General features: G+C 45.2%; 1 long non-coding RNA gene across 1 annotated transcript; it reads right to left on the bottom strand.

The window, feature by feature from the left end:
• Positions 1–46: 46 nt before the first annotated feature.
• LOC146357426 (uncharacterized) lies at positions 47–25,309 on the bottom strand. The gene is made up of 4 exons (XR_014786689.1): positions 24,894–25,309; positions 14,631–14,823; positions 4,681–4,787; positions 47–3,350 (listed from the first exon to the last, which is right to left on the bottom strand). It is a non-coding gene; the product is annotated as an uncharacterized LOC146357426 (long non-coding RNA).
• Positions 25,310–26,004: the final 695 nt, after the last annotated feature.

Genomic DNA, 26,004 nt, shown 5'->3' with positions numbered 1-26,004 from the left:
TTCGATAAGTAATTTATATGGGTTGTGCCAAATAGCAGAAAGTGGTGCCCCAAAATATATGTTTATTTCTCAAACAGTATTAGAGAACAGCAAAACACATGACTACATACAATGCAATTATGATGATTAGAAGCATAATAGTGGCTATTTCTCAGTAAAATTAAAGTTCTGTTTCTCTCAACCAACAAAGCAGTCATCATTAAGATCATATACTTCCCTATCTGGCAGGCATGGTTGGCAGGGTTTAGGTGATCGTGTCTGGTAGGCTTCTCATTCTCCCAGGATCTCTCTGGTCAACCATGTCACAACCTTGCTACTTATAGCATTCTACCTAGCAATAGCTTTACTGCTTTTATCACATCTATGCACTTTGACTCTGGGGGCTCAGTCGTAGCTCCTACCTATGACCTCAGGGGGGGCTCCCCATAGCACAGCCAGGCTTACAGCTAACTTTGGAAGCCCCCTTGTGAAGGTCCCTCTCTTCATGCAGCAATGAGCATTTTACTTCCAAGAATGAACCAACCCAACTGTGGCAAGCTTCTTTGCCCAGTCCTAAGAACATAATTTTGCACTTAAAGCTAGCTTGTAGCATACAGTATATAGCTGATCACTCTATACTTACAGTTAGCATACACAGCTTATTATGAATAGCACTCCTATGAAATACAATGAATTCTTATCAAGAATTCATGCTATAGGCATATTTTGTGATATAATGTTCTTATGTTCCAATGATACAACACTGTCCAAGGCACCCTGGGATTGTGCAGGCTGCATGGCTGAGTTAGGGCACAGAAGGGTAATGAAAAATGTACACTGCCTACATTTTTCAGGGACGTTTTTGTGCCCCTGGGTCTGACTACAACTCTGAACCAGGAAAGTGGATCAAGTCCATGGGAACATGCCTCCTTGCTATGTCACTTTAAGTTCCAACCTTCCAAAAGGGCTCCATTCACAGCAGTGCAATGGTTCAACTGTGGCTATATCTAAGGACAAGTAACTTCATTCACTCAATGTGGTTCCCAAGTCAAATCTCATGGAACCCCTTTGGGACATGAACCAACCATTCGGGCATGCACATGGAGCTGCAAGCCCTCACAGCCCATGAACAGCACAACTTTCTCACATCTTTATTTTGCACGACTTCTAAGATTTTTATGTTATTTGTCCCCAAATAGGTCACAATGGTACCAGCACATCCCCTAATGGTCCAGCTCTCAGCATCTTCCTCTCCTTGTTTCTGCATAGAAAAGGAGTGAAATGATAGGCTGCCATGGGCTTGTTAAATCACCAGCCATAAGGCAAGGAATCCTAATACTGAGGCTGTCTTTTTTCTTGAATTTGTTCATGGGTGGAGGTAGTCTCTCTGGGCGGCTTGCTAGCAGTTGAACCTTGGCTCAGTGGTAGAGTACATGATTTGCATGTAGAAGGTCCCAGGTTCAATCCCCAGCATCCAGGTAGGGCCCTGCCTGAAACCCTGGAGAGCCAGTCAGTGCTGACGTAGTGAGCTAGATAGACCAATGGTCTGACTCAGTGTAAGGCAGTTTCCTATGTTCCTTGTTCTGTTGGTAAAATGCTCCTGCAGTTTGGATGTTTCCCTCTAATGCTGAACATAAATTGCAGGCTGGTAACTTCAACTCATAGGGCCGCGGTGGCTTAGTGGTTAAGACGCTGAACTGCAGACTGGAAGGTCGGCAGGACAGCAGTTCGAGACCCGAGTGCCGCGTGGCGGAGTGAGCTCCCGTCTTCAGTCCCAGCTTCTGCCAACCTAGCAGTTCGAAAGCAAGACATTGCAAGTAGATAAGTAGGTGCCGCCTCGGCGGGAAAGGTGACAGCGTTCCGTGCACCTCGGTGTTCAGTCATGCCGGCCACATGACCACGGAAGCGTCTTCGGACAGCGCTGGCTCTTCGGCTTAGAAACGGGGATGAGCACCGCACCCTAGAGTCGGACACGCTGGTTGGGGACACCTTTACCTTTACTTTTTAACTTCAACTCATAATTTTTTCCCTCATGCCTAAGCAATGTTCCTCCTGAATAATTATTCCCCTTCTTCTTTCTGACATCCTTAAAATATTTATAAACAGCAAGCCTGTCGTGTCTTTAAGGATCATCTTTCTGTAGACTCAACAGAAGCAGTTTCTTATCCCTTCCATCAGGCCCAGTGGCTCTATATGCGGATGCTGCATCTAACCATCAAGCATTTTAGCCCTTCTTTCCTGACACTGAACCTTCATGGTGTTACCTCCAGCCTGTTCCTCCCATTGCCAGTCTCAATTGCCACCTATCAATAATAACTTTATGTTTGAAGATAGCCATTTGGTATCTTCAACCGTAAACATCCATATGCAGAGTAGAAGGTAAACAAGGTTACATAAGGTAAAATCCAACATACGTCCTACTTAGAGTAGACCCATTGAAATGAATGGGATTTAAGTTAGTCATGATTAACTGAAATCCCATTCATTTAGTGGGTCTACTCTAAGTAGGCCTTATGTTGGATTTTACACACACAAATCGGAGAAAAACATTTTTTCTGGACCAAAGGGTTTGCAACTAAAAGAGTAAGAGCAAATGAGCTGCTTTAATCAAGACATTGCAAGACATACCTTTTTCTTGTCATCTACATATAACTAGCTAATGGCCCATGATCTGTATGCTGGGCTCTGAATGTCACTCAGCATCGCCCTTGATAATCCTGCATTCCCATTGCTCACACGCTGACGTCACTCTTGAAATCGGCTGGCTTTCTTCTGTTGTCACAGCAGGCTGACGTGTGTTACCCTTGGAAGTGATACGGTTTCTGAATCCTTGGGTTACTAGCCCGTCTAGGCATCAAAGGGCTGGATGCAGGTCTGAGGTTTCACAGTAACCAACTGCTCCACTATCACAGAGGGGCTCCCTAAACTGTGAGACCAGACGGCTGACTGGTTGTGGGGAACAAGGAATCCTTTATGTGTAAATTAGGAGACCCTTAAGAAATGTCCAATAAATTAAATAGTGTGAGTGCCATATTTACACCGTGGTGTTTGAAATGACTACTTGGCAATCCCTGATGCTTCTATGTGTAGGTCAACCTCCCCCGACAACACACTGGCCATGCTGGCTGAGGATTGTGGGAGTTGTAGTCTAACACATCTGGAGTGCACCAGGTCAGGGAAGGCTTTTCTTTTCAACCCTCTTCTGTTCCATTATCTCTAATGGCATTCCAGCCACTGTATGTAAGTATGCAGATAAACTGGTGGAGGAAGGGGGAAAGGATTGGCTGGGCTGGTGCCACAAAGTTGGGTATCTGGAGGGTCCAGAAGTCTTTCCTCCTCTCCTTTCCACCAGCGTAGGGGGAGACAAGAATCTGTGGGGGAAGAACATGGGTCAGCCACACAGACTGCATGAGTAGCCATTTAGTAACTTCAACCATAAACATCCATATGCAGAGTAGAGATGGGTGAATCTATCACTTTCACTTCCTCCTGCATTCAGGTTTTTTAAAATCACAAATTCTTTCTGTCCCAATTATGAAGAAATTTGCAAATGTTGGTAAATTCCAATCAAAACTAAACTGAAACAAAATCCTTATCCATCTGCACCAGCCAAATTCAATAGGTAGTTATTTCCAGTGTGGAAAGGACCATGTTGTACTTGCCTGCAATGCAGCTGTTAAGGACAAGGAGCCTGCCAGAAAAAAAGAGGTGGCAATCCTAATTCAGCACCACCATCATGGTTGAATACATAGGGATTTAAACACAGACTTTTAAGAGCTAAGCACTCAAAGCCCCCTGCCTGGGTGGACAAAGCTGTCAATTTCATTTTCTCCCATATTCAAATTCAATTTCTTTCCATCCTGAATAGGAAGAATGTTTAGAAATTTGGTAAATTCTTGTCAAAAACTAACTGAAACAAAATTCTCACTCCACCCTAATGCAGAGAGGCCAAGTCAGTTATGTGAGCCTACACCTTTTCTTCCTTCCTTCCTTGGCTTTGTGCTGCTGCAGTGCTCACACATGCATTTTATTAAATAAGCAGATATTTTTGCATTTGCACAACTCAAATCTGGGAGCCATCTCTTAAACCCTTTCCTTCTTCTTTAAGACCAAAGCAAGCTAGTTCGGTAACCACCTTTTGGCTCCCTGCCAAAGCAGGCACAGAATAGCACTCTGGATGGGTCTGCAAGCTGATGCTGTATGAAGTGATAAAACTCCCACCTCTTCCTCTCCCTAAGAAAACAGTCTCCAGGAAAGCAGCTGTGTTACTATATTAAGGTGTTTCTACACGCCTTTGTTTCTAGGCAATCCTAAACCAAGCTGCATAGTCAGAGCAGAACATCAGGTCCTCCACGTGAGAAGAAAGGAACATCTAGCAGCCCCATAGAAAGAGAGGCCCTGAAATGTTCCTTTGCATTCATTTCTTGCATGGTAGATTTCCCTCTCCTGGAAGCCAGCTTTGGACTAAACAGAGCTAGCAAAGGCCTTATTGGAACAGTTGCATGGCACCTAGGCTGGTCACTTATGCGTCGCCAAAAAAGAGGAAATGTGTCACCCTACAAAAGGGCCAAAGGTATATCAATTTGCATAACATTTGCATATACTAATTTATATCCATAAATGCAAATTGAGACTATAATTTAAACAGAAACACAATACATATCATCACAGTGAGGAAGACTGACAGGGTGAACTACGTACCTGCTCAGTCTGCTATCCAGATGCTAACTGTTGATGAGCATCTTCAAGGTCCCTGCTCTCCCTTCTTGTGGTTCTTTACATTTAAACTGGACTGGGACCAGACAGTCCTTCAATTTAAATGGAAATACATTTATTTATTTTATTTATTTAGTATTAACATTTACCTGACACCTTATCTGCTAAAAAACTATCAAGGTGGTGTACAACAATCCAGAACAATAAAACCTTGCAACAATAAAAACAACAAAATTAAGAACAGTAAAAACCATAAAAACTGCACATCTTAAAAGGCTAGATTGACAATATGTGTCTTTTTACTCTTTCTAAAGGCCAAGAGAGTAGAGGCCAATTTTAGTTCTTAGAATCATACACTAGTAGGGCTGGAAGGGGCCTATAAGACCATCAAGTCCAACCCTCTGCTCAATGCAGGAATCCAAGTCAAAGCATCCCCGACAGGTGGCTGTCCAGCCTCGTCTTGAATGCCTCCAGTGTGGGAGAGCCCACCACCTCCCTAGGTTCTTGGGGGACTGCATTCCATCATTTGGGAGCAACACAGGCAAAAGCCTTTTCACACATGCCTGACAAACGGGCCTGTCCCACTGCAAAACAGCACCCCCAAGGCCCAGCCCCACCAGACAATCCAGAAAGATACCATGGTTGATGGTGTTGGAAGCCACCAAGAGGTCCAAGAGAACTAACAGGGTTGTGCTCCCCCATCCAGTTCCCAACATGTGTCATCCACCAAGATGACTGAAGAAGTCTCAGTCCAGTATCCTGGCTGAAAGCCCAGCTGAAATGGGTACAGCTAATTAGTTTCATCCAGATGCATCTGGAGTTGCAACAACACCACCTTCTCAGTCACCTTAGCCAAGAATGGTACATCTGAGAATGGCCTATAGTTAGACAGATCTCCTGGGTCAAGGGAAGGTTTCTTTAGTAAAGGTCTTATTTATACTGTCCCTTTTAAGCAAGAAGAAACAATTCCCTCCTGCAAAGAGGCAATAATAACTTCCCTTAGCCACAGCATCAGTCCCAGCTTGGATGATTTAATCAGCCAAGAAGGGCAAGGGTTGAGTACACAGACAGTAGCCCTCACCACTCCAGATACCCTGTCCACTTCTCACTATAGTGGGGGGCACTGTGACCAGGTGACCTTGTGTGTCTTGCTCAGCCTGCTGTCCAGGTGCAGTTGGTGAGCAACCTCAAGGTCCAGCTTTTCTGTCTGATGGTTCTTGATCTTAAATTGGACTTGGACCAGAGAGCCTTTCAAACAGAGGACACCTTCAAATAGAGGATTGCCCTCTGTAAAGTAGGATGCCCTGTCACCCTAATGGCATCCCATGGGATAAATGAGACAAGGAGCTGGCCACACATCTCTTGCAACCCCTCAGAATAGGCAATGGCTTTTTGGCGCAGTATTCTCAGTAGTTGCTTTCGGCAGCTGCCTTTGAAACTCATGGGGGTGGCTTTATTGTTCGCCTTGAGCCCCATTTGTCCATATTTCAAAAACATTTCTGTTATTAATGCTCAGGTAGGATTTATATACTGCATGTACTTTGTTCTTGCTGATTTTAAAAATGTATTTAGAAATAATTCTAGTCAACCAGCGAGCTTTGGCTATTAGGTGGTACAGAAATGTAATTAGTTAATTAATTAATGAAATTGTGGCTGAGCTCTTCGAAGAAAGGTTGGATACTAATAATATCCCCACACCAACCTAAAGCACATGGAGAAATAATATTTCAAGGTACTATGACGTTCAAACTGGCTGTTTTACTCTTCTGTTGTCTTGTAAATCTTGTCAGGATTTACAAGACCTAAAGAGAGGCACAGTACTAGAAGCTCAGAATCAATTTCTGTCAATCAGACAACAACAAGTTTTTTTCATTTTAATTTGCCTTTCCTGTTGATTCCCCCTACACATACACACACCACCCAGTTTATTAGCCTTAAGGTGCAATCCTATGCATGTTTAGATAGAAAAAAAGGCCTACAGTTCCCAGCATGCCCCAGCCAGTCATGCTAGCTGGGGCATGTTGGGAGTTGTAGGTCTTTTTTCAGTCTAAACATGCATAGGATTGCACCTTCATTTTACCCTTTTCATCAAACTGTTATTGCACAATGTATATTACCATTTACAACAGGCTTCTCAAACCTGGAGCCCTCCAGATGTATTAGACTACAACTCCGAGCATGCCCCAGCCAGTATGGCTGCCTGGGGCATGCTGGGAGTTGTAGTCCAACTCAGCTGGAGGGTGCCAGGTTTGGGAAGGCTGATTTACAACCTATTTGCTACCCGGTATCCAGGATGCATGGGACAGTTTTGACTGAACGTATAAAAAATATTATCATTATGGTTAATCCCCTTTGTGAGTGGTTATAATACTTCTGTCCCAAGCCTGTAGAAGAGACATAGCAACACAAACGCATACAGGGCTTGTGCTAGTGATAAGCTAGCCCCGCTATGCTGCTTGTCAGCCACAATGCCAGTATAACGTGACTAAAATATACTGAGGCCAATTCAGTTTCTGCCAATTCAAGGATGCAGAAATGGGAAGAAGAAGACTAGGAGCATTTCTACTCCAGCCTAAAACCCCGCACTTAAAACAGGGCTTGCTGCTTCTGCTTTAAATGCAGGATCATGACGGACTCCCTTTACAAGCGCTTCCTTCCCCCCTGCTTTCCCCCCTTATCTGAGTCTTCCATTTGTTTCAGTATACAGCTGCTAGATGGTGCTGTGGTTCTCTTATTGCCAGTGTTCCTCTTTTCAGAAGGGAACTCAAGCGCTGTAATTTGATAGCTCATTATCTCTGATCTTTTAAAAAATGGAATAAAGGTCGTTTAGTACGGGACACGCCCTGGAGGTTAACAATGTCATCTAAAGGGCCCACAAACTTCCACGAGTAACCAATCTCAACAGCAGGATAAAAGCTCGGTGTGAAGAAGCCCTAAGTTAAAGCCCTTCTTCCAAGCATGCTCATTTCCAAGTGCAGGGAAATTTTTATTTACAGAACATGTGATTTCTCTGTCTTATGTCTGAAGTGGTACAGTCCAGGAAGAACTATACCGTATGTCATTCCTTGAAATTCCAATCAGCTCTCAGTCATGGAGGGTTGTACTTACATAACTGGCTCAATTGTGGAGGGGAAAAAAACCTATAGGATGATGTACAGGGGACTTCTAGGTCCCTGCTCCCCCTCTTTCCGTGAGATGCCTCTTCTCTACCTATGTCTGTGTATGTGCAGGCTCTGTACACCATTGCCATGCCATGCCTGCTATTTGATGGCTATTGCTGGTGAGCAGTGTTAGTTTACACTGCTATGTCCATACCATGCCTTGGATCTGTTTGTGTTGCAGGAAATTTCAACACTGAGCTGGTGGACGAAATGGGATGTAGAGGGTAATAAGTTAGATAACCTCTTACTGCAAATAAACAATCTGCAGCAACTCCATCATCCTAGACTCTAATGAGCTCTAGCAGAATTGCTAATATTTATTGCAGTGCAGGATTTGACCATGGTGGCAAAGAACAAGATATTCAACAGAGAAGATGAGTTTCAAAGCCAGTTTCAAGAGCAGTTAGTATCATAATAAAGATCATGTAGCCAGAGTTACTGCATAAAATAGTGAAATGAATGTGGAAATAGATGTACCTTGTGAAACCATAGATATTCTAGAGACTTCAGGTTACAGATGCAAAGCACTGCTTGCTGAATTGTTCTAGGAATTAATTCATCTCACTGTAAGTTGCCTTTCTCCTAAGTATGTTTACTCAGATGTTAAGTCCACTGAACTCAATGGGGCTTGTTTCCTAATGTGCTTACTATTGCAACCCTTGTCCTATCCACACTGAAAGTTTTGTTCCAGCATGCACTGAGTTCAGTAGAATCATAGAATCATAGAATAGTAGGGTTGGAAGGGGCCTACAAGGCCATTGAGTCCAACCCACTGCTCAATGCAGGAATCCAAGTCAGAGCATCCCTGACAAATGGCTGTCCAGCCTCGTCTTGAAGGCCTCCAGTGTGGGAGAGCCCACCACCTCCCTAGGGAATTGGTTCCATTGTCATATTGCTCTTACAGTCAGGAAGTTTTTCCTGATGTTCAGCCGGAATCTGGCTTCCTGTAACTTGAGCCCATTATTCCGTGTCCTGCACTCTGGGATGATCAAGAATAGATCCTGGCCTTCTTCTTTGTGACAACCTTTCAAGTACTTGAAGAGTGCTATCATATCTCCCCTCAGTCTTCTCTTCTCAAGGCTAAACATGCCCAGTTCTTTCAGTCTCTCTTCATAGGGCTTTGTTTCCAGTCCCCTGATCATCTTTGTTGCCCTCCTCTGAACCCTCTCCAGTTTGTCTGCATCCTTCTTAAAGTGTGGTGCCCAGAACTGGACACAGTACTCCAGATGAGGCCTAACCAGTGCTGAGTAGAGGGGAACTAGTACTTCCCGGGATTTGGAAGCGATGCTTCTATGAATGCAGCCCAAAATAGCATTTGCCTTTTTTGCAGCCACATCACATTGTTGGCTCATATTCAGCTTGTGATCGACAACAATTCCAAGATCTTTCTCGCTTGTAGTGTGGTTGAGCCACGTATCCCCCATCTTGTAACTGTGCATTTGGTTTCTTTTTCCTAGGTACAGAACTTGGCATTTGTCCCTATTAAATGTCATTCTGTTGTTTTCTGCCCAGTGCTCCAGTCTATCCAGATCACTTTGAATTTTGTTTCTCTCTTCCAAAGTATTAGTATCCCTCCCAATTTTGTGTCATCTGCAAATCTGATCAGCATTCCCTGCACCTCCTCCTCCAAGTCATTAATAAAAATGTTGAAGAGCACTGGGCCCAGGACTGAGCCCTGCGGTACCCCACTCGTTAGCTCTCCCCAGTTTGAGAAGGTCCCATTGATAAGCACTCTTTGAGTCCGATTCTGTAGCCAACTGTGGATCCACCGGATCGTTGTTTCATCTAGCCCACTTTGAGCTAGTTTGCTCATCAGGAGATCATGGGGCACTTTGTCGAAAGCTTTGCTGAAGTTGAGGTATATAATGTCGACAGCATTCCCACGGTCTACAAGGGAGGTTACTTGATCAAAAAATGAGATCAGATTTGTCTGGCAGGACTTGTTTTTGACAAATCCATGTTGGCTTCGAGTAATCACGGCATTGTTGTCAAGGTGCTTCCAGATGGATTGCTTTATGATCTGCTCCAGAATCTTCCCAGGGATTGATGTCAGACTGACTGGTCTGTAGTTCCCAGGTTCCTCCTTTTTACCCTTTTTGAAGATCGGGACAACGTTAGCCCTCCTCCAGTCATCTGGCACTTCCCCCGTCCTCCATGATTTCTCAAAGAGAATAGACAGCGGTTCTGAGAGTTCTTCTGCCGGTTCCTTTATGACTCTAGGATGCAGTTCATCTGGCCCTGGAGATTTGAACTCATTCAAAGTAATTAGGTGTTCCTTGACCATATGCCTGTCGATCTCAAGCTGCAATCCTGCCCCTTCAGCCTGTACTTCGCCTTTGCCAGGGGGCTCATAGACCCTCTTTTGGGAGAAGACTGAGCCAAAGTAGGAATTGAGTACCTCTGCCTTTTCTTTGTCATCTGTTATCGTTTTGCCATCCTTATTTAATAGCTGAACCACCATTTCTTTCCTCTGCCTTTTACTATGCACGTAGCTGAAGAAAGCCTTTTTGTTGTTTTTAGCATCCCTCGCTAACCTCAGCTCGTTTTCAGCTTTAGCCTTCCTGACGCCATCCCTGCAATCCTGTGCTACCTGCCTGTACTCTTCCTTTGTTACTTGGCCTTCTTTCCACTTCCTATATGTGTCCTTTTTTGTTTTTAGGTCATCCCTAAGCTTTTTGTGAAGCCACATTGGCTTCTTCTGTTGTCTTCCACCTTTTCTTCTTGTTGGAATTGCTTGTGATTGTGCCTTGAGAATTTCCTTTTTTAAAAGCTCCCACCCATCTTGGACTCCTTTTCTCGCTAGCATCGCTTGTCATGGGACCTTACTGATCATTGTTCTGAGTTTATGAACATCAGCTTTCCTAAAATCCAGGGTACGTGTTTGACTACACTCGGCTTTTGCTTCCCTTAGAACCAAGAACTCAAGTACAACATGGTCGCTTTCCCCCAGACTTCCTGTAACTGCTACTTTATCCACTAAGTCATCTCTGTTGCTTAGGATCAAGTCAAGGATAGCCGATCCTTTAGTTCCTTCCTCTACTTTCTGTAGGAGGAAGTTATCCGCCACACAAGTCAGGAATTTCCTGGAGGGGCCATGTTTTGCAGAATTTGTCTCCCAACAAATATCGGGGAAATTGAAGTCCCCCATTACTACTACATCATGCTTCCTTAAAACATTGGCTATTTGCTTTTCAAAAGTTTCATCCTTGTCTTCTCCTTGATTGGGTGGCCGGTAGTAGACTCCGACCACCAGGTTCCTTTTATTCTTTGCTCCATTTATTTTGATCCAGATGCTCTCGATGGGGCTACCAACACATCCTCCTGTATTTCTGTGCAGAGATATGTATTTTTCACATACAGTGCAACCCCACCTCCCTTTCTGTTCCTCCTGTTCTTTTTGAACAAGTTATATCCTTCAACTGCTGTATTCCAGTCATGAGAGTCATCCCACCAAGTCTCAGTTATACCTATCAAGTCATAATTTCCCTCTTGTATTAAGAGTTCAAGTTCGTTCTGTTTGTTTCCCATACTCTGGGCATTAGTATATAGACATCGAAGACCATGTGCTTCATAGTCTGGCTTTCTTCCTACATGTGTCTGAAGACTATTATTGGGCGCTATCAGAGCTGTTCTCTCCATTACAGTGCATGCGCCTATGTCCATTGTTACCCCCAACATTACATCTCCCTTCCCCGTAGGATTCAGTTTAAAGCCCTCCTGATGAAGTTCTTCATGCCGTGGCCAAACACAGTCTTCCCATCCTTTGTGAGGTGCAACCCATCCCTAGCCAACAGCCCATCTTCCAGGAAGTATAGCCCGTGGTCCCAGAATCCAAATCTCTCTCGTCGGCACCACCTTCGTAGCCAGTCATTCACCCGGAGTATTTTTCGTTCCCTTTCTATCCCTCTTCTAACTACTGGAAGGATGGATGAGAAAACTATCTGGGCCCCAAAGTTCTTGAGTTTCCTTCCCAAAGCTTCAAAGTCTGATGTGATCTCTTCGTAGCTCCACTTGGCGGTATCATTTGTTCCCACATGGATGAGAAGAAAGGGATACCTGTCAGTGGGCTTTATGAGTGCCGGCAACCTTTCAGTCATGTCTCTAATGTGTCCTCCCGGGAGACAACATACCTGGCGAGTCCATGGGTCTTCGCGACATACTTGGGTCTCGATCCCATGCAGCAAGGAGTCTCCCACTACTACCACTCTTCTCTTCTTCTTGTTGTAGGCCTGGGTTTCATCGCCTCTGTTTGACTGACCTTCAGCCTCTTGCTCACTCTCATGCAGGTTCCCCTGTGATTCTTCCTCTGCAGGCTGTCCTCCAGTCTCATCCGCAAGTACCTGGAATCGGTTCCACAGCTCCACTGCTTCCACTGGCGCAGAGTGGGGTCTAGTTCTTCTTCTCCTAACTGTCTCCCTTTTCCAAGGAGTATCCTCTATTCCATTTTTCTTCACCTCAGCATTTCCCACTGCCTCATCTTGCTGTTGCTCTTCAAGCTTCTGGTCTGCCCTTTGCTGCTGTAGTTCCCCCATTCTGTCCAAGAACTCTTCGTGTTCTCTTATTCCCCGGAAGGTCGACAGTCGCCGCTCCAGTCCACTTACGTTTTCCTCCAGCAGCGTGATCAACTTGCACTTGTTGCAGGTGTAGGCCATGTTGTTCTCAGGCAAGAAAACGAACATTGCACACACCTTGCAGGTCACCACCACTGGAGAGTCTTGTCCTTCCATAGCCTCTTTTCCCTTTTTGTGTCTAGCTTTGTGATTGTTCTAGACTAGCCTGTGCCTGCTCCTCTACTCAGTAGAGGTTAAAAGCAGAGTCCCACTGGTGTGAAAGTGTGTGCTCTTAGCCTCTGTCTCCTTTGTCTCCTTTGTCTCTTCAACCACTGCAACTCCCCTGGCCAACTCCTGTTTGCTCCCCCTGTTCGCTCGCTCTGTTCGCTCGCTCTCTGGGAGCTTGCCTGCTTCTGTAGTCCCTCGACCAGCTGGAGCAGCTTGCTCTGCTCTGCTCAGCTGGGAGGCGGGAAACAGACTGAGCTGGAAATTGGTATATGTTCAAAGAGGGCAAAAGGCTATAGAAAGTATTGTCCATTAATGACAGAGCTCCCCTTGGTTCTAGGTTTAGTTTTGGAATGTCCCACTCCCTGGCTAATATAAATTTAGATCAATGGATCTTAGTCTTTAATCCACTGTTGCCCATCAACTATGCACCATTATTATTATTTATTAATTATTAGTAATACTTATATACCACTTAATATAATAAAATCTCTAAATATTAAAAAATATTTAAAAACAATTCCAACTACAATAACAATTCAAAACAATACAAGGAACAGTAAGATGGCACAGGGAATGATTAATTGCAATTAATTAGCCAGAGAAAGCCTGGGTGAACAAGTGCTTTTCACTCAGGAGGCATTTGAAACATACCATATTTTCTGCCTCCCCAACTTCATGGGGGAAGGTTTTCCAGAGGGTGGGCACCATCATCGAGAAGGCTCCCCTTTGAGATATTACATGGCGACATTCTGTTGGAGACTAGCAAGGCCTCCTCTGAAGATCATAAAGGTCAATAGGGTATATATAGGGGAAGGAAGGCTGCTAGGTATCCTGGTCCCAGGTTGCTTAGGGCTTTGTATATCATCATCAAATGTCCCCAAAAAACCCACTGGTAAAAGATTAGGACATAAAATAGCACTCCAGAGAAGGCAACTTTACTCTGATATATAGATATATTTATGATATTGGATGATCGAGTTGGAAGGGACCTCAAGGGTTATCCAGTCCAACCCCCTGCTGAAGCAGGAAACCCAGTATACAGCATCCATGGTGGTTGGCTAACCAGCCTCAGCTTTAGAACCTCTAAGGAGAGTCCACCAGCTTCCATGGCAGTTGGTTCCACTATCAAACAGCTCATACCATCAGGAAGGTCTTCCTACTGTGTATCTGAAATCCCCTTTGAAACCAATGATTCAGGTCAATATACTCAATCTTCTATGTCAGGGGTGGGCAGAAGGAAGATCTCCAGATGTTTTGGACTTCAACTTTCAGCAGCCCCTGCCAGCATGGCCAATGATCAGAAATGCTGGGAGTTAAAGTCCAGAACATCTAGAGAGAGCTGTTTTCTGCCAACCCCTGTTCTATGTGACAGTCCTTTAAATATTTAAACATGGCTATCATATCGCCTCTTCTCCAGACTAAACACTCACAGCTTTTGGCCTTCAACTTTCCTCATAGGACTTGGTCTCTTGAGCCCTCACCATTTTTGTTGCCTCTGCACCTATTTCAGTTTATCAATACCTTTCTTAAACTACATACAATATGCAGATCTCAGGCATACATTTCATGAGACCCTTGTGCATGATGGCCAATAGCCAGCCCCTTAATGTTCAGTTTATTTGAGTCCAGTTGGCCCTGTTTCTCCATTGTCTTTGTTGCTGTTACAGTCTCCCCTCTGTCATTTCCTTTCTGGAAGCTCATCACACATACTTTGTCTCCTTGTACATGGATAGAGAAAGGGCTGTCCAAAATGCTCAATGCCCCCATTTGCCCCCCAAAATTCTGAATGCTCCCAAAGCTTAGTAGATCCCCCCCCCCGGGGGGGCATATGGCCCCAGTTAAGAATCACTGGTGTAGATCAAGAATCTTTAACGACTCTTGATATAGAGTGGTGTTGTATATGTTACAAATTTCTTCAAATAAATGTACAGGATTTCAAAGAGGATTAGCAATCATAACTAAGAGCCTGTGCGAAAAACACGTCAAATTTCCTCACCTTTCTCACCTCCCATCCTGGATGCAAACACATGTTGGCAAGCAAACTAAGAATCCGTGCAAGTAAAACTGATGCGCAGGTGGAGGTCCAGATGGTGCCCATTTGGAGGTTAGACATGCAAGTCCGTGATGGAATATGGGAAGCTGTCAGCCATGAAGGGTGATCATCTCTCTTCTCTCAGGACTGGGAGCAGCTGGACAGATTGCCATTATCACAGGTGGGGAGAGATAGCCAGGAAAAAAGGTGACATTCAGATAATTGGAATTGGTCACACAGTGACGTTCAGTGGGAAAGGGGAAGGATTTCATTTGAAAGACTCACATTTCTACTTCAAGCTGTTCTTAAAAATGTCATTAGTTCTCAAGAGCCTTAGGAAAATATTTGCTATTCATTAACATCCTAAAAAGAAGCCACTTGCATTTGTTTACATTTCCAGACTGCTCTATGCCTAGGCTTCAGAGTCGACAACATTTCAAGCTAACACACAGTCAGATCAAATCAGTCCAAAACAGCAGCCAGGAGTAGGGTTGTTTTATCGGGTTCCAACTTGGAGATGTTGCAGCATTTCCCTTGAAAACCTACAAGATGAAGGTTGCAACTCTATAACACTTTCCTGGGAGTAAGACCCATCAAACTCAATATGGCTTACTTCTGAATAGATATGCATAGGATTGCACTGTAAAGGAGACAATAGAATCTCCACCTCTCAACTATGATGAGAAAAGCCACGCCTAGTAAAATCCTCACTTATGAGCAACTCTTAGAGGTGCAAGAGCACCCTCAGGCTCTGGACAAGCCTTCACCAACCTGGTGCCCTTCAGATATTTTGGACTTCAATTTCCATCAGTCCTAGCCAGCATGGCCAATGGTCAGGAATGATGGGAGTTGTAGTCCAAAACATCTGGAGGTCACCAGGTTGCTCTGGGCCATGGGTTGGCCAGATACAAAGGAGAACAGAGTCCTGCAGCTTTAAGAGCTGTGAAAAAGCTGCCATTGTATTTTAAAAACTATACCTATAACATTAGCAATATTATAGTTTGATAATCAACCTTACATTTCAATATCGTATCATCAATCTTATAACAAGGAAACAGGCCTACAATTCATTCCCAGTAACCATATATTGCCCTTAAGTTAAAATATAATAGTAATAATAAAGCTTAACAATTCAACCAGCCAAAAATCTTACGAAGTAATCTTATAGTAATAATAATAATAATAGTGATAATAGTAATACTGATTAAAGAAAGGATGAAATTATAATGTTATACAATAATAATTGGAGTTTAAATTTAACCCTTTAAAAAAAGGGGGAGAAGGGGAAGGGGAAAAAATAAAGAAATTTTCTTTCTTTTCCTTTTGCTTTTTCGTCGTTGTGTCCTCATAAGAATATTGTATTGCTGGGAAATTGTAGTTATTGATCAGGTTGTTGGTATTGCTTATTTCATTTATAAAGACAAAATAAATAAAAAGTATTCATAAAAAAAAAGAGTTGTGAAAAAGCAAGAATGTTTTAGGTGGAGCTCTTCTCACCCATGTGGAACAAGCTACATTTGTTGAGATTTCCTTAAGTGCATGACTACTAAAGGTAGACGGATCCTGTCTTCCTTCAATAGGAACATGGGAAGTTGCCTTATAGCTAGGGATGGATGAAAATTCATTTCAGTTTGTTTTTGTCTAGAATTTATCCAATTTGCACCTCCTGGAAGATGGACCTGAATGCAATCTGTGGTCTGAAGTCTGAATTCCAAGTTTGCAATGCAATTTGTGCAATACCAACAAAATGTGTTCAAAAAATTTATGCATTTGAAAAATACACACAAACATGCATTAGTCAATGGGAGACAAATGCCTATGTTTCAAAAATGTGCACAATTGATGTGTACATTGGGGAAAATGCACACAAAAATAAGCACACACAAAAAATAAGCACACATCTTCATGTGGAAAATCCCCCAAAACTCACAATCCAATACAGACACAAATTGGAATCAAGGTAGAAATAAGAGAATCTCAATGAACTCAAGTTTTGCTGATTTGTTGTTGTTCAGTCGTTCAGTCGTGTCCGACTCTTTGTGACCCCATGGTCATAGCATGCCAGGCCTTCCTGTCCTCCGCTCTCTCCTGGAGTGTGCTCAAGTTCATATTCATTGCATTGGTAATGCTATCTAGCCATCTCATCCTCTGCCATCCCCTTCTCCTTTTGCCTTCAATCTTTCCCAGCATCAGGGTCTTTTCCAGGGAGTTTTCTCTTCGCATTAGGTGGCCAAAATATTTGAACTTCAGCTTCAGTATCTGTCCTTCCAATGAGCAGTCAGGGTTGATTTCCTTTAGGATGGACTGATTTGACCTCCTTGCAGTCCAGGGGACTCGTAAGAGTCTTCCCCAGCACCACAATTTGAAAGCATCAATTCTTCGGCACTCAGCCTTCCTTATAGTCCAGCTCTCGCAGCCATACGTTAATATTGGGAAAATCATAGCTTTGATTATATGAACCTTTGTTGGCAAGGAGATGTCTCTGCTTCTTACTATGCTGTCTAGGTTTGCCATAGCTTTCCTCCCAAGGAGCAAGCGTCTTTTAATTTCATGGCTACAGTCACCATCTTTGGCTGCAAAGTACATAAGCAATCTGATTTTGATATTGACCATCTGGTGATGTCCTCTTCATCATAGGGGATTGGAATGCTAAAGTAGGAAGTCAAGAAATAACTGGGATAACAGGCAAGCATGGCCTTGGTGTACAAAATGAAGCAGGACAAAGTCTAATAGAGTTTTGCCAAGAGGACACGTTGATCATAGCAAACACTCTTTTCCAACAGCACAAGAGGTGACTCTACACATGGACATCACCAGATGGTCAATATCGAAATCAGATTGATTATGTCCTTTGCAGCCAAAGATGGAGAAGCTCCATGCAGTCAGTGAAAACAAGACCTGGAGCTGACTGTGGCTCAGATCATGAGCTGCTTCTTCCAAAATTTCAGCTTAAATTGAAGAACGTAGGGAAAACCACTAAACCATTCAGGTATGACCTCAATCATATCCCTTATGGATATACAGTGGAGGTGAGGAATAGATTTTAGGGATTAGACCTGATAGACAGAGTGCCTGAGGAACTATGGACAGAGGCCCGTAACATTGTTCAGGAGGCAGCAACGAAATCCATCCCAAAGAAAAAGAAATGCAAGAAAGCCAAGTGGCTTTCTGAGGAGGTTTTACAAGTGGCTGAGGAAAGAAGGGAAGCGAAAAGCAAGGGAGAAAGGGGAAGATATATCCAACTGAATGCAGAGTTCCAGAGAATAGCTAGGAGAGACAAGAAGGCTTTCCTAAATGAACAATGCAAAGAAATTGAGGAAAACAATAGAATGGGAAAGACTAGAGATCTTTTCAAGAAAATCGGAGATCTCAAGGGAATGTTTTGTGCAAAGACGGGCATGATAAAGGACAAAGAAGGCAGGGACCTAACAGAAGCAGATGAGATTAAGAAGAGGTGGAAAGAATACACAGAAGAACTATACAGGAAAGATCTGAATGTCCCTGATAGCCATGATAGTGCGGTCACTGAACTTGAGCCGGACATCCTAGAGAGTGAAGTCAAGTGGGCCTTAGGAAGCATTAGTAACAACAAAGCTAGAGGAGATGACAGTATTCCAGCCGAGCTATTTAAAATCCTAAAAGATGATGCTGTTAAAGTGCTGCATTCAATATGCCAACAAATCTGGAACACTCAACAGTGGCCACAAGACTGGAAAAGGTCAGTTTACATTCCAATTCCAAAGAAGGGCAACGCCAAAGAGTGTTCAAACTACCGCACAATTGCGCTCATTTCACATGCCAGCAAGGTGATGCTCAAAATCCTACAAGCTAGGCTTCAGCAGTATGCGAACCGAGAACTACCGGAAGTACAAGCTGGGTTTCGAAGAGGCAGAGGAACTAGAGATCAAATCGCCAACATTCGCTGCATCATGGAGAAAGCAAGAGAATTCCAGAAAAACGTCTATTTCTGCTTCATTGACTACGCTAAAGCCTTTGATTGTGTGGATCACAACAAACTGTGGCAAATTCTTAAAGTGATGGGAATACCAGACCACCTTACCTGTCTCCTGAGAAACCTGTACGAGGGTCAAGAAGCAACAGTAAGAACCAGAGGTGGAACAACCGATTGGTTCAAAATTGGGAAAGGAGTACGACAAGGCTGCATATTGTCACCCTGCTTATTTAACTTATATGCAGAGTACATCATGAGAAATGCCGGGTTGGATGAATCAGAGGTCGGAATTAAGATTGCCGGGAGAATTATCAACAACCTCCGATATGCAGACGATACCACCCTAATGGCAGAAAGCGAAGAGGATCTCAAGAGCCTCTTGTTGAGGGTGAAAGAGGAGAGTGCAAAAGCTGGTTTGAAACTCAACATTAAAAAAACTAAGATCATGGCATCTGGCCCTATCACTTCCTGGCATATAGAAGGGGAAGAAATGGAAGCAGTGACAGATTTTACTTTCTTGGGCTCCAAGATCACCGCAGACGGTGACTGTAGCCATGAAATTAAAAGACGCTTGCTCCTTGGGAGGAAAGCTATGGCAAACCTAGACAGCATAGTAAGAAGCAGAGACATCACCTTGCCGACAAAGGTCCGTCTAATCAAAGCTATGGTTTTCCCAGTAGTAATGTATGGCTGTGAGAGCTGGACTATAAGGAAGGCTGAGTGCCGAAGAATTGATGCTTTCGAACTGTGGTGCTGGAGAAGACTCTTACGAGTCCCCTGGACTGCAAGGAGGTCAAATCAGTCCATCCTAAAGGAAATCAACCCTGACTGCTCATTGGAAGGACAGATAATGAAGCTGAAGCTCCAATATTTTGGCCACCTAATGCGAAGAGAAAACTCCCTGGAAAAGACCCTGATGCTGGGAAAGACTGAAGGCAAAAGGAGAAGGGGATGGCAGAGGCAATGAATATGAACTTGAGCACGCTCCGGGAGAGAGCGCAGGACAGGAAGGCCTGGCGTGCTATGGTCCATGGGGTCACGAAGAGTCGGACACGACTGAACGACTGAACAACAACAACAACAACAACTCTGGCTGACAGCAGTTCTCCAGAGGGTCAGGCCCAGGCCCTTCCCATCACCTGATGCTTTTCCCTGAAGATGCCAGGAACTGAACCTGGGACCTTTGGTATGCAGAAAATGTGCTCTTCCATGGGGCTATCTAACTGAGAATCCTATCTAGCTAGACTGTTGGGGAAACAAACCATGCTGTCAAGCAGAAGCACAATGGTATATGTGCAAGAGAGAGATCATGTTGATGTCATAGTTGACAGCAGTACTATGAGGTAAACATGAAGCTACAAAGTATCTTGAAAGGGACCTAAATAAGCATTGTCTTGCCTGCCATGCACTTTTGTATGTAAAGAGCACCAGACCACACAGCCCGGTACGTGCTTTGTCATTTTAGCCAGGTGCACCCACCTGCTGACACTTTGGCAATAGGGGGGGACCAATGTGAATGTTTACTCAAACTGTTGTATATTTTTCTTCCCCTTTCATTTTTGAAAATCATGCTTTCAGCTCAAGCAATATTTATAACTAATTGCTGCATGCTGATGACAAGCAGCTCTATCTCCCTGTGACATCTGAATCAGGAGCGGCTGTGCAAGTCCTGAATCGGTGCCTAGACTCAGTAACAGGCTGGATGAGGGCCAATAAACTGAAGCTGAATCCTGGCAACACGGAAGCCCTGTGGGTGAGTGGTTCCCAAGTCCAGGAGACAGGCTCATTGCCTGTTCTGGATGGGGTTGCCCTCCCTCTGAAAGATCAGGTCCGTAGAATGGGGATACTCCTAGATCCATCATTGTTGCTGGAGGCCCAAGTGGCCACAGCTGCTCAGACTGCCTTTTACCAGCTTCAGCTATGGCATCTCCTGGACAGGGATAGCTTGACCATGGTGGTACAGGCATTAGTAACCTCAAGACTGGGTTACTGCAATGCGCTTTATGTGGGGCTGCCCTTGAGGCTGGTCCGGAAACTGGAGCAAGTGCAGAATGCAGCAGTTCAGTTGTCCCCTTGTCAGCATGCAGCTCCTTTGCTGAGGGAACTGTGCTGGCTGCCTATTCGCTACTGGGCCAGGTTTAAGGTGTTAGTACTAGTGTACAAAGCCCTAAACAACTTGGGACCAGGATACCTGAGAGAGCACCTTCTTCTTTACCAACCTGCCTGGTCACTAAGGTCAGCAGAGGGCATGTCCCTGGTGGTTCCACATGGACCCATGGCCCGGCTGGAGTCCACCAGGAATAGAGACTTCAGCATGGTGGTCCCATTCCTGTGGAACTTCCTGCCTTTGGAGGTCAGGCAGGCACCAAAGTTGTGTTACTTTCAGCACCTCCTGAAGATATTGTTATTTCAAGAGGCCTTCCTTGAGTGACCAGACACGGCTGATTAAGTTCAGAATCTGTTTCTTTTTAAATGTTTTAATTGTTTTAATATAGTGTTTTATTTTATCTTGTTGTTCACCACTTCAAAATCTTTGATGTGCAGCAGTATATAAATATTGTAAATAAAAAAATAAATTATATATTTATACCCTTCCCCATGGCCAAGATTATTTTATAATGTCTACTCACAAGTCTACTTATTGTTATTAATTATTATTATTATCTTCATTTAAAAAATAGCACTACTTTGCTAAACTTAGTGCTATTTGGCCATCAAAGGAAGACAAAAAATAATGAGATGAAATAGGGTGGCAACTCATACCTCCCCCCCCCAAATAAGACAAAAGAGGGTGCCAATTTGCCTAAAATTACCATTTTCTAATATACTTTTTATTATTATTATTATTATTATTATTATTATTAAATTTATTAATCACCCATCTGGCTGGTCACCCAGCCACTCTGGGCAATATACAGCATATAATGAAACAGTTTAAAACAATAAAATTCTACAATAAAAACGTTTTCTAAAATACCCTAACACACCCCAAATGCCTGCCTGAACAACCATGTTTTTAATGTACGGCAGAAGCTCATTAAAGAGGGGGCATGACGGAGTTCCCTAGGGAGGGAGTTCCACAGAGTGGGGACCACCACAGAAAAGGCCCTCTCCCTCGTCCCCACCAGTCTAGCTGTCCTGGCTGATGGGACAGAGAGAAGGCCATCCGAGGCTGATCTTGTTAAGCGGCTGTCTGGTGTTGCTGGAGGTGCTCCTTAAGATAGGCTGCACCGGAACCATATAGGGTTTTAAAGGTCAAAACCAACACCTTGAATTTGGCCCGGAAAACAACTGGTAACCAGTGCAACTCCTTCAGCACTGCAGCGATGTGATCTCGCCGGCGGCTGCCTTTAATCAGGTGAGCCGCCGCGTTCTGTACCAGCTGCAGCTTCCGAACCATCTTCAAGGGTAACCCCACGTAGAGTGCATTACAGTAGTCTAAACAAGAGGAGACCAGGGCATGTACTACCGATGGGAGCAGATGGTCAGGAAGGAAGGGGCGCAGCCGCCATATCAGATGGAGTTGATACAGCACTGTCCAGCTCACAGCTGACACCTGAGCCTCCATGGACGGCTGGGAGTCCAAAATGACCCCCAGGCTGTGGACCTGGTCTTTCAAGGGTAGCCGTACCCCATTCAACACCAGATCAACATCCCCCAGCCTCCTCTTGTCTCCCACCAAAAGTACCTCGGTCTTGTCAGAGTTCAGCTTCAGCTTATTCCTCCCCATCCAGCCACTCACCATCTCCAGACATTTGGACAGGGATTCTACGGCCAACCTTGGTGAAGATGTGAACGAGAGGTAGAGCTGCGTGTCATCCGCATATTGATGACACCGCACCCCAAACCTCCTGATGATAGCCCCCAGCAGCTTCACATAGATGTTAAATAGCATCGGGGAGAGGACGGAACCCTGTGGCACCCCACGAGTGGCCACAGGTCTGAAACCTCCTCTCCCAGTGTTACCCTCTGGTACCTGCCGGAGGGGAAGGACCAGAACCACCGTAATACGGTGTCTCCAATGCCCAACCCCTCCAGGCGGTCCAGGAGGATACTATGGTCAACCATATCAAAAGCCGCTGAGAGGTCGAGGAGAACAAGGAAGGAGCATTCACCCCTATCATCCACCAAGGCGACCAAGGCCGTTTCTGTCCCATGCCCAAGCCTGAAGCCCGACTGAAATGGGTCTAGATAATCGGCTTCTTCCAAGTGTGTCTTCAACTGCATCGCCACCACCCGCTCAATCACCTTGCCCAAAATTGGCAGATTTGAGACTGGGCGAAAGTTGTTCAGAACTTGGGGATCCAAGAAGGGCTTCTTTAAGAGCGGTCTTATCACTGCCTCCTTGAGGGCTGATGGCATCACTCCCTCCTCAAGGGAGGCGTTCACCACTGCCCTGATCCCCTCACCCAGTCTCTCTCTGCAGCCCATAATGAGCCAAGATGGGCAAGGATCAAGTACACAGGTGGCCAACCTTACAGATGAAAGCACCTTGTCCTCTTCATCAGAAGGAAGAAGCTGGAACCGATCCCACAAAACCAGTTTGCCACAGGCCGCCTCTTGCTCACTAACTGTATCCACAGCATGCAGAGTAACACCCCTAATCTGATCAATTTTATCTGCAAAGTGCCTTGCCAAGGCCTCACAGAAGGCCTTAGAATGCTCCAGCGGTTCAGGAGCCACAGGACCGACCAGGCTCCGGACCACTTGGAACAGCCTCCTGGGACAGCACTCTGCAGACGCGATAGAGGCAGCATAATATTCCTTTTTTGCTGCCTTCACCTCCACGTGATAGGCTGAAGATACAGCTCTAGCTGTGTCTGATGGTCTTTGGAGCAAGACTTCCGCCACCAGCGCTCTAGCCGTCTCACGTCCTGTTTCAGAGCTCGTAACCGCGGATTAAACCATGGTGCAGTCCGAGCCCTGTTCAGGTGGAGGGGGCGTTTCGGAGCCACCTGATCTAATGCCCCAATGATTGCGGCATTCCAGCCACCCACTAGGGTCTCAACTGAGTAGCCGTTAGCGTGCTCCAGAGAATCCCAAGTGCGTTCAGGAATCCATTTGGATCCATAAGACGCCTGGGGCAGACCATTTTAATGGGTCCTCCACCCCTGCGGAGGGGTTGTAGAACGGAGAAGTCCAACGTCACCAGATAGTGATCTGACCATGACAAGGGGGGGGGGTGGATATACCCCCGACTTCCAGATCACTCCCCGCTTCTCCAGAAACAAACACAAGGTCTAGTGCATGACCGGCTACATGGGTGGGTCCAGTTAGAATATGGTGCAGCTCCCAGGAAACCATGGTCTCCATGAAGTCCCGAGGTGCTCCTGTGAGGATGGCCTCTGAATGTATGTTGAAGTCCCCCGACACCAATAAGTTAGGGTACCATACACACACATCAGAGACCACCTCTAGCACCTCGGCCAGGGAGTCAGTCGTGCAGCGGGGTGGACGGTACACAAGCAGAATCCCCAGGCTGCCCTTCGGGCCCAACCTCCAGTACCTGCACTCAGCAACCTTGGTCTCCCGGAGAGGGGGTCTGGTGAAGACCAAGGACTCTCGGTAGATAACAGCCACTCGCCCTCCCCGATCCCCAGCCCTCAGCTGCTGTGCATACGAAAATCCGGCTGAACACATGGCTGCAAGGGTTGGAGCAGCAGCCTCGGCCAGCCAGGTCTCCGTAATACATGCCAGGTCTGCACCCTCATCCAGGATCATGTCATGGATGAGGGAGGTTTTCTGGGTAACAGACCTGGCACTGCAGAGCGGCAAACGAAGGCCAGAATATGGGGTCACGCCTCCACCAGCCATCCTTCGGCTTTGGACAGGCCCGGAGCAGGGGACAGATACTACACATCTCTCCCTTGTTCCCCTTACCTGGCATGGCCTGCCCCTAGCGCTCCGCCAGCGCCTGCCGCCCAGCCCCGGTATGTTCCGGCCCCCAACAGTCCCCCCACTGCCTCCATCAGGTGGACACATGCCCCCTCGCTCCCACCTATCAGGCAGGCTACCCACCCCTAAAAACACAACAAAATCCCCCAGAAATTAAAAACAACAACAACAACTAAAAATCCCCTTAAAAATAATGCCAGGCAGGAGTCCACAGTCGTGATAGTGGTGGTGGCAGCAGGCCCAGCAGCAGCAGGCCCGCCTCTTCCCCAATGGTGGCAGTTTCTCCTGCAGGCCCTGGCTCTACCAGGCCACCTCAGCCAGCCAGCTTATGTAGCCCCTCCAGGAAGGGGCAGGTGGAAGCAGTACAGCTGGCTCGGTACCTGGGGGCCTGGTCCTGCAGGGAGTGGCGGTCTGCCAGGAAAGAGTCCACAGGGAAGGCTTGGTGTTGGTGGCGGCAGCGGCGGCAGCAACAGGCCCAGCAGCAGCAGGCACACCTCTTCCCCAATGGTGGCAGCTTCTCCTGCAGGCCCTGGCTCTCCCACATGTGTATAACCACAAATTTAGAAATGATGTAATTATTTAACTAGAAATACATTACAGCTTCACCACAGTGGGGAAGACTGTGACCAGGTGACCTGTGTGCCTGCTCCGTCTGCTGTCCAGGTGCTGTTGATGGGCAGCTTCAAGGCCTCTGCTGTCCTGTCCCCTCCTATGCCGGCTGGGAACTGGAGGTCTTTTTTCTGTCTAAACATGCATAGGATTGAGCCCGTACTGTGGCTTTTCCCGAGGCAAATCTGAGGCTATTCATCACTATTCCCCAAGCCTAGATCAACACGAATCAAAAGAATGGGCTGGACCTGCAAACAGGAGGCTTTCAATTAGCTTTGGGAAGGTTGTTTGCTGAACAGAACTTTTTTGTAAGTAGATATTACAAAAGGCTATTGGCCTTGAGGAAGAGTATTTATCACTAATCCCCCAGCCTTGTCCAATAGGAAGCAATATAATGGGCCAAACAAGAAGTGTTCCATTAAAGGCACAGGTGCCTTGAAAAAATAGTTTGAACTGTGATTGCCTTTTAAAAACATATTTAAACTGCTACTTGTTTTATTTTTGATCATATCTTTAAAGCTACATATTAAACTTATCCCTTTCCATGTTTTAGCTGCTTCCTTTTAAAATTATTTTGAATTATTACTGTTGCCACGGCTTTTAAATACTTTTAATGTGTTTTATCATTGGTTTTATTGCATTTGTTTTTATTTTGTATGTTGCCCTGAGAGCTTCAGCTATATGATAATTCATAAAGTGAAATAATATTCAAAAATTGAAATATGATTATTATTGTTGTTGTTGTTGTTGCAAAAGAATCACCACAAATGAAGTCTGAAAGAACATGGGAAGATTGTTCAGAAAACACTGGGACACAATTGGCTAACAATGACTTTGTGTGAATGTTGTGTAAAAAGAGAATGAACAAAGGATGGCAATTCC

This window comes from Heloderma suspectum, chromosome 1, assembly GCF_057233095.1.
Source record: "Heloderma suspectum isolate Gila_16-S chromosome 1, 16-S_ref, whole genome shotgun sequence".
Lineage (NCBI taxonomy): Eukaryota > Metazoa > Chordata > Lepidosauria > Squamata > Helodermatidae > Heloderma > Heloderma suspectum.
This window is presented reverse-complemented; position numbering and strand designations above follow the sequence as displayed.